Raw genomic sequence first — 9,322 nt, forward strand, 5'->3', positions numbered from 1 at the left:
TCCCAATATTTCCAGTACCTACCTGGCACCATACATAGTTATTACAATATTATTGACTCAGTTTATTTTATTAAATAAATTTTTTTTATTGATTTTAGTGAGAGAGGATAGGATAGAGAAAGAGAGACAAGAACACTAATCTATTCTTGTATGTGGCCTGTCCGGGGATCAAAGCAGCAACCTCTGTGCTTTGGGAAGACACTCTAACCAACTGAGCTATCCAGCCAGGGCTCAATATTATTGACTCACTTTAAATGTAAATGGCTTAATGTTTCAATCAAAAGGCATAGGATAACTAAATGGATAAAACACAAGATCCATATATATGCTATCTGTAAGAGACTCAGCTCAGAACAAAAGATATGAACAAACTAAAAGTAAACGAATAGGAAAAAATATTTCTCAGAAATGGAGATTAAAAAAAACTGGAGAGCAATATTTATATCAGACAAAATAGACTTTAAAACAAAATCCATTACAAGAGCAAAGACGGAATGCATAATGATAAAGGGTGCAATCCAATAAGAGGATATAACCCTTATAAACATTTATGCACCCAACATAGGAGCACCTAAATATATAAAGGAAGTCTTGGTGGACATAAAGGGAAAGATTGATAGTAATGCAGTCATGGTAGAGTTTTTGTGTGTGTGTGTGTGTGTTTTTTTTGTATTTTTCTGAAGTTGGAAACAGGGAGGCAGTCAGACAGACTCCCGCATGCGCCCGACCGGGATCCACCCGGCATGCCCACCAGGGGAGGCTGCTCTCTGCCCATCTGGAGCGTCACTCTTTTGCAACCAGAGCCATTCTAGTGCCTGAGGCAGAGGCCACAGAGCCATCCTCAGTGCCTGGGCCATCTTTGCTCCAATGGAGCCTTGGCTGCGGGAGGGGAAGAGAGAGATAGAGAGGAAGGAGAGGGGGAGGGGTGGAGAAGCAGATGGGCGCTTCTCCTGTGTGCCCTGGCCAGGAATCGAACCCAGGACTCCTGCACACAAGGCCAACGCTCTACCACTGAGCCAACCGGCCAGGGCCATGGTAGAGGATTTTAACATCCCATTGACTTCAATGGATAGATTTTCCAGATAGAACATCAACAAGAAAATTGATGGACTTAATTGATATCTTCAGAGCATTTCAAACCAAAGCAGCACATGGAACATTTTCTAAGACAGACTACATGTTAGGACACAAAACAAGTCTCAATAAATTTAAGAAGATTGATATCATATCAAGCATTTTCTCTTACCATGGTATGAAACTAGAAATTAATCAGAAGAAAAAGAAAAACTGAAAAACACATAAAGACATGGAGGCTAAATAACATGTTACTAAACCAGGCATGGCCAACGTACGGCCCACGGGCCGATTCCGGCCTGCGTAATGAGTTTATACGGCCTACGATTAAATTTTTAATATTCTCCGCTACTTTAAAATCTCAGCTACTCAGAAGCAGAAGTATCTTTGATTATTGGAAATTGAGATATTTAAGAAGATAGTGATATGTGGAAAAGAATTCCGTGTGTGACTAACCTAGGGTTAACTTCCAATAATTGGTCGAATGGATTCGCGATACTTCTTTATTTTTTTTAAAAATTCCAATTTAAAAATTTACAACATTTGTACTCGTCTTTACTCTATATGAACTGTTTAATGTTTAGCAGCAATGTGAAACCCACATTCTTTTAGGCGGAGTTTGCCAGTGTGCACCCAAGGTCAAACAATTCGTTATTTTTGTGGTCAAGTGTGCTGAGTCAAGTGGCACTGTAGCATAGACAATAGCTGCAGTTGATAACTGAAAACATGTCCAGGCTGTTTGTAATACGAAATAATTGTTTTATTTGTGATATAACCCCTTCAAGCTCATTCTATTAATTAAATATTGTTTCGATTGATTGCGATACAGTTTGGATAGTTATATGGTATGTAATTATATTTTTATTTAAAAATATTTTTATTAAAGTAATATTGTATATTAAAATTTTTTCTCTTACTTACATTTATTCATAAACAAATTACATAATAAAATTTTGTTTATTTAAATGAATCATTTTTTGTATTTAACATTTTTAAATTTTAATATTTCGTCCGGCCAGTGAAAAAAGTTTTCTTTCTAATCTGGCCCTGGGGAGAAAACTGTTGGCCACGCCTGTACTAAACAATGAATGGATTAACAAGGAGATCAAGGATAAAATTAAAAGCTACCTTAAAACAAATGAAAATGAGAACACAACAACCCCATATCTATGGGAGTCCTAATAAGAAAAGAGTCCTAATAAGAAAATTCATAGCATTACAGGCCTATCTCAAGAAATAAGGCAGGCCCTGGCCGGTGGGCTCAGTGGTAGAGCGTCGGCCTGGCGTGCAGGAGTCCCAGGTTCGATTCCCAGCCAGGGCACACAGGAGAAGCGCCCATCTGCTTCTCCACCCCTCCCCCTTTCCTTCCTCTCTGTCTCTCTCTTCCCCTCCCATAACCAAGGTTCCTTTGGAGCAAAGTTGGCCTGGGCACTGGGGGATGGCTCTATGGCCTCTGCCTCAGGTGCTAGGATGGCTCTGGTTGCAACAGAGCAACATCCCAGATGGGCAGAGTATCACCCCCTGGTGAGCACGCCAGGTGGATCCCGGTTGGGCACATGCGGGAGTCTGTCTGACTGCCTTCCCGTTTCCAACTTCAGAAAAATACAAAGAAAAAAAAAAAAAAGAAATAAGGCAAAATCTCAAATAGCCAATCTAATTTTGCACTTAAAAGTACTAGATAAATAACAACAATGAACAAAACCCAAAGTGAGCAGAAGGAAGGAAATAATAAAGAGCAGAAATAAACAAAATAGAATCTAAGAAATACAAAGATCAATAAAACCACGATCTGGTTCTTTGAAAAGATAAACAAGATTGATGAACATTTAAACAGATTCATCAACAAAAAAAGAGAGAGGACTTAAATAAATAAAATCACAAATGAAAGAGCAGTCACAACTGACACCACAGAAATAAAAAGGATTGTAAGAAAATATTACTAACAACTATATGCTAAAACATTGAACATCTAGGTGAAATGGATAAATTCCTAGAAACTTACAATCTTCCAAAACTGAATGAGGAAGAATCAGAAAATCTGAATAAAGCAAAATTAATGATATTGAAATAGTAATAAAAAACCATCCAACATACAGCCTGACCTGTGGTGGTGAAGTGGATAGAGCATCAACCTGGAATGCTGAGATCATTAATTCAAAACCCTGGGCTTGCCCAGTCAAAGCACATACAATAAGCTATCAATGAACAACTAAAGTGAAGCAACTATGAGATGGTACTTTTTGTTCTTCTCCCCTCTCCCTATCTCATTAAAATCAATAAATAAAATCTTAAAAAAAAAAAAACAAATAAACAAACAAAAACTCCCAACACACAAAAGTCCTGGATTGGATGGTTCACAGATGAATTTTAAAAACATTCAAGGAAGGCCCTGGCCGGTTGGCTCAGCGGTAGAGCGTCGGCCTAGCGTGCGGAGGACCCGGGTTCGATTCCCGGCCAGGGCACACAGGAGAAGCGCCCATTTGCTTCTCCACCCCTCCGCCGCGCTTTCCTCTCTGTCTCTCTCTTCCCCTCCCGCAGCCGAGGCTCCATTGGAGCAAAGATGGCCCGGGCGCTGGGGATGGCTCTGTGGCCTCTGCCTCAGGCGCTAGAGTGGCTCTGGTCGCAATATGGCGACGCCCAGGATGGGCAGAGCATCGCCCCCTGGTGGGCAGAGCGTCGCCCCTGGTGGGCGTGCCGGGTGGATCCCGGTTGGGCGCATGCGGGAGTCTGTCTGACTGTCTCTCCCTGTTTCCAGCTTCAGAAAAATGAAAAAAAAAAACAAAAAAAAAACAACCAAAAAAACAAAAAAACATTCAAGGAAGACTAACATCTATCCTTCTCAAATTAGTCCAAAAAATTCAAGAGGAGGGAAGACTCCTAAGCTTATTTTATGAAGCCAGCATTATTTTAATTTCAAAACCAGATGAAGACACTACAAAGAAAGAAATTATAGGCCAATATCTCTGATGAATGTAGATGCTAAAATCCTTAACAAAATATTAGCAAAGCTGATCCAGCAATACATTAAAAAGATCATACACCATGATCAAGCAGAATTTATTTTGATGACACAAGGTTGGTATAATATCAGCAAATCAATTAACAATATATACCACATAAACAAAATGAAGAATAAAAATCACATGATTATATCAATAAATGCAGAAAAAGCACTTGATAAAATTCAGCACCCACATTTATAATAAAAACTTTCAGCAAAGTCGATCTCTGGTCAGGGCATATGTAAGGAGCAATCAATGGATGCATAGATAAGTGGAGCAACAGATTAATGTTTCTTTCTCTCTCCTCCTCCTCTCTCTCCCTGAAATCAATAAATACAATTAAAAAAATTTAAAAAGCACCTTTTGTTAAAATAGAAAAAATTATAAGTTTAAGTTAAATGCACGAAATCAAGAGTTTCTTTGTGGTCTTGTGTATTGGAAATATGTTGCATATTAACTATTGTTAATAGAATTAGGAACAATTAGAAAAGTATATATACTCACAACATGTTCCATATTGGGATTAATTTGTCTAGTGGACAGAGAATTGAATTTTAAGGATGCAGAGCATGAGCGGGAGATAAGAGGAGATAGTGAACAGAAATCTCAGTATCTGAAGAAATGGGTGTGATATCATGCCTTCAGTTCAGGCACCTCAAGCTTCCTTGGTTCTGAGTGGTGGCTTCACCATGGTTGGAGCCCTTTCACTGCAGCTCTTGTCTGGACCTCTTGTTTTCCTTGGGAACTGGCTGAGTTTTTAAGTAAAACCTTTATATATATTTTAGGTTCTGATATTTACACAGTTTCCACAGTAATATGCTTTCTCTGATATCAAGGCCTTTTTTTATTAATAAATTTTTATTAATTTTAATGGGGTGACATCAATAAATCAGGGTACATATATTCAAAGAAAACATGTCCAGGTTATCTTGTCATTGAATTATGTTGCATACCCATCACCCAAAGTCAGATTGTCCTCCATCACCTTCTATCTAGTTTTCTTTGTGCCCCTCCCCCTCCCCCTCCCCCTCTCCCTCCTTCCCTCCCCCTGCCCCCTGTAACCACCACACTCTTGTCCATGTCTCTTAGTCTCGTTTTTATGTCCCACCAATGTGTGGAATCCTGCAGTTCTTGTTTTTTTCTGATTTACTTAATTCACTCCGTATAATGTTATCAAGATCCCGCCATTTTGTTGTAAGTGATCTGATGTTATCATTTCTTATGGCTGAATAGTATACCATGGTGTATATGTGCCACATCTTCTTTATCCAGTCTTCTATTATTTTTTTTACAGTGATTAAAGCCTTTAAGCAAACTCTTGGCCAATACAGCAAGAATCCATAAAAGAGTAGTGTCCTTAACAAGTTCACCAAGTCCAAGTTGGCCTCCAACACCATGCCAAGTCCCTGATAAATGCAACCCAACCCCAGTTCAGTCTGTTAGGAGCTGTCTGAAGGAGCAGGAGTCCAGGAAAAGTCCACATCCAGGAAAAGTCCGCATGGCACTGGAATTGTTGTCACAATTCTATACTTTGCAGCTCATGTCCAAGTCCCAATGACCGCTGCTTCTAGCTGGTAATGATTCAGGTAGACTGGAAAAGCCATCTGCAGCATGTGTGGAGATGGAGCTTCTGTTCTCCTCTGCCTGAAGAGATGAGACCAGGTTGCTCTTCCCTGGAGCTCTGCGACTATGGCATTGTAAAGAGAACCTTGGGATACACTAAGCTGGGTGGCAAAGGTAGATTTATAATAGAAGTTGGCAAAAGGGGGAAAGAGAGCTCTAAATTAGGAGAAAGTCCCAGCCTGAAATATGAGTGGGGCATTGAGGTAGGAGGAATAAAGGAAACACTATATATTAAACAAAGCAGCAGAAAATAGGACTATCAACACCCACAACAGAAATCTTTGAGGGAAGAATAAAAAACCTGACTATTCAGGCAAGACATAGTTAAGTGGCCCTTGTGCAAATGAGATCAGTTTACCTGCTTCTTGGAAGAAATACCCTAGGCTCGTCCACAGTGTCGTAGATGGGGCCGATGGCCCTGGGCACCTTTAGCCTTCAGTGGCAAACCTCAGCATTCTGGGCAAGGTTAGGTCATAGGTGGCTGGAGCAGGGCTGGAAGAGACTGAACCCTCCCTTAGAGGAGCGAGGGGGAAGGCTACCTTCCAGTGTCCCTGTTTCCTCACAGCAGAGGATATCAAGGCCTTTTTGATTTTGCATATTTAATACACTTGGTAAATGTTTATTAACTTGTATTTGAACTATAATGACATTTTAGCAACCATGGGGCTCTGAGAAGTCTGTTGGGGCAAAACAACAACAATACAGTAACAACAAACAGCAGATAATGTAGTTTGCATTCCCCAAACTTTATTTTGGACTACAAATGCTGTTCCGATAAATCTACTGACTCTGTTTGGACCCCCTGACGGACACTGGATTTGATGAGCGTAATGTCTTCTCCAGCTCTAACATGCTATGGATGTCCCTAGAAAGACCTGGGTTTAGTGAAATGCAACACTGGCTCCTATTTCAGGAGGCTGAGCTCCTTCGGAACAAACTGTGCAAACAGTGAGAAACCCTGGAGTGTTCAGAGTGCACTGCGAATACAGGGAGGCTAATGAGCCTCCGCTTGTTTTATTTATAAACACCATCAACTCTATCTTCTTTGAATATTAGGAAGGCTGCATTGATTTACGTATAATCTACCCTTTTCCATTTTCTTTTGATTCTTTGATTTCATGAATGTGTTGTCATGGGAAGTTTTGTGATATATTGTATTGTCACTCTGTTTCACGTTTTCTTAGGGCACGGTGGCTTTTTTATTTCTCAACTGGGTTCTCCTTTGAGCTCTCTCTAAATGCCTAGCTGGGGCCTCAGAAATTAAAATGTCACTTTTATTCCAATTCTAGTTTGGGGTATTTTCTCAATTTACATTTATGTCACATAGGAGTTTAAAAAACCTGAAATCCTAATTTATTTTGTAGTTGAAATCCTTTTCTCCTTAAGTCTGTTCAGATGGCTTTTGGTAGTCAATCATCAGCCTTTTAAGTCACTGCTGTGGCTTCTGAGAAACGGGGGCTGCTGTGATTGATGTCTCGGCCCCCAGTCTGCTCAGAACATGGTGGAGAGATGGGACGAGGCATGAGTGTTCACGTAGGTACAGGGTTATGAGCTGAATTATGTCCCACAAATTCATATGTTGGAGTCCTAATCTCCAGTACCTCGGAATGTGACTGTATTTGGAGATACTGTCTTTCAAGAGGTAATTAAGTCAAAATAAAGTTATTAGTGTGAGTCCTAATCCAATACAACTGGTGTCCTTATAAGAAGAGGAAATGAGGAAACAGGCACACACAGAGGGAAGATCATATGAAGAAACAGAAACCAAGGAGAGAGCCCTCTGAAGAAATCAATCTTTCAATATCTAGATCTAGGACTTTCAGTCTGCAGAATTGGGAGGAAACAAATTTCTGTTGTTTAAGCCACCCTGTCTATGGTGTTTATTATGGCAGCCCAAGCAAACTAAAACACACAGGTGTCCTGGAAGCAGAGTCTCACCCCCTTTTCACACGTGGGTGAGACATTGTCCTACAACTGTGATCCATCTGGCCAGAGAAACATTCAACTAGCTTCTCAACTCTTCTGTTGATATATATCAGGGGTAGTCAGCCTTTTTATACCTACAGCCCACTTTTGTATCTCTGTTAGTAGTAAAATTTTCTAACCGCCCACCGGTTCCACAGTAATGGTGATTTATAAAGTAGGGAAGTAACTTTACTTTATAAAATTTATAAAGCAGAGTTATAGCAAGTTAAAGCATATAATAATTATGACTTACCAAGTACTTTATGTCGGATTTTCACTAAGTTTGGCAGAATAAATCTTTATAAAACAACTTACTATAGTTAAATCTATCTTTTTATTTATATTTATACTTTGGTTGCTCTGCTACCACCCACCATGAAAGCTGGAACGCCCACTAGTGGGCAGTAGGGACCAAATTAACTATCACCGATATATATGATCATGTTGGCAGTATCTTTAGCATGATTTCTAAAAAAATGATAAGGAAATAAACATCTTTATAAAGGAATAGTATCCAAATAAACTGGCTTTTATTTCCACAGAAGCCATCTGTTGCTTATGGGCACAGTTCTTCTCATCGCTTTTCTGACAAAGGAATATACAGAGACAAAATTGAAAAAATACTTCTCCGCGTGAAGTAGTTTGGGTTCAGCAGCAGAGCCACGCTCTCACCTCAGCACTGTATTGAAATTGACCGTGAACGGTTACAAATGGAATCTGTCACTGCTGCAACAAAGGACAAGAAGAGGTACACTTGAAACCTATATAATTTTATTAACCAATGTCACCCAATAAGTTTAATAAAAAATTAAAAAATACTAAACCATAAAGTATAAGAATTAAAGTGTAAAAAAAACCCACCCCAAATCAAAAAAACCCAACTATATTTTTTGTGTTACTGTGTACCAAGAGGTGTTTTATGTACTTGGACTCTTGAATGCTTTCCTGTGCCTTGTTAAATTTATTGCTTTTCTGGACTCTAAGGTAAAATTACTTTAAAAAGATAAATTCTGGGCCATTCAATGACAAACTTCTGTACTTACTTTTGCCTTTTCTTCTAAACCCATTGAATTTGTTCAGCAGATTAAAAAATTTACCATTTTTCCTTTTGACTAAATATATTCAGTCTCTTACTTGAATTAATTTCATGCACATCTTTGTTTCAAAATTTAATTTGAACTTATTTTACAATTTTAATCAAATACAGAAATCATTCGTTTCCCATGATTTAATGTTACAAAGTACCTGTCTTCTCATATAGGAATTGTGTACATAATTGTAGTTTTATCTAGAGCTTAGTCATTGGCTCCATTCTTATTTTTATTTCTATATCTATTCATCGAGGAACAAAGAAAATGAAAGATATAATGTGATATCAGAACTACAAAGAAAAACAACATGCATATTTACAGGTGAAAGTATCATATAGAACGGCTAGAACTGGGTAAAAATTCTGCCTCTGAACCTCCTAGAACCCAGTAAGAAAGAAAGCATGTTTGTTTGCAAAGAGAATATTGTAAGTAAAAAAAAAAAAAAAAAAAAGATACTTATTAACTGTATAACCCTGGGCAAATTAAGTAATTACTCTGTGCTTCAGTTTCCTCATAAATTAACTGGGAATGGTAGAGGTAACTTTTTTTTTTGTATTTTTACTAAGT

At 38.7% G+C, this 9,322-nt stretch overlaps 1 non-coding gene across 1 annotated transcript; it reads right to left on the reverse strand.

Annotated features, from left to right (window-relative positions):
- Positions 1-955: 955 nt before the first annotated feature.
- TRNAT-UGU (transfer RNA threonine (anticodon UGU)) lies at positions 956-1,031 on the reverse strand. The gene has a single exon. It is a non-coding gene; the product is annotated as a tRNA-Thr (tRNA).
- Between the last annotated feature and the right edge of the window lie 8,291 nt (positions 1,032-9,322).

The sequence above is a fragment of the Saccopteryx leptura genome, chromosome 9, assembly GCF_036850995.1.
Source record: "Saccopteryx leptura isolate mSacLep1 chromosome 9, mSacLep1_pri_phased_curated, whole genome shotgun sequence".
In the NCBI taxonomy this organism is placed as follows: Eukaryota; Metazoa; Chordata; class Mammalia; order Chiroptera; family Emballonuridae; genus Saccopteryx; species Saccopteryx leptura.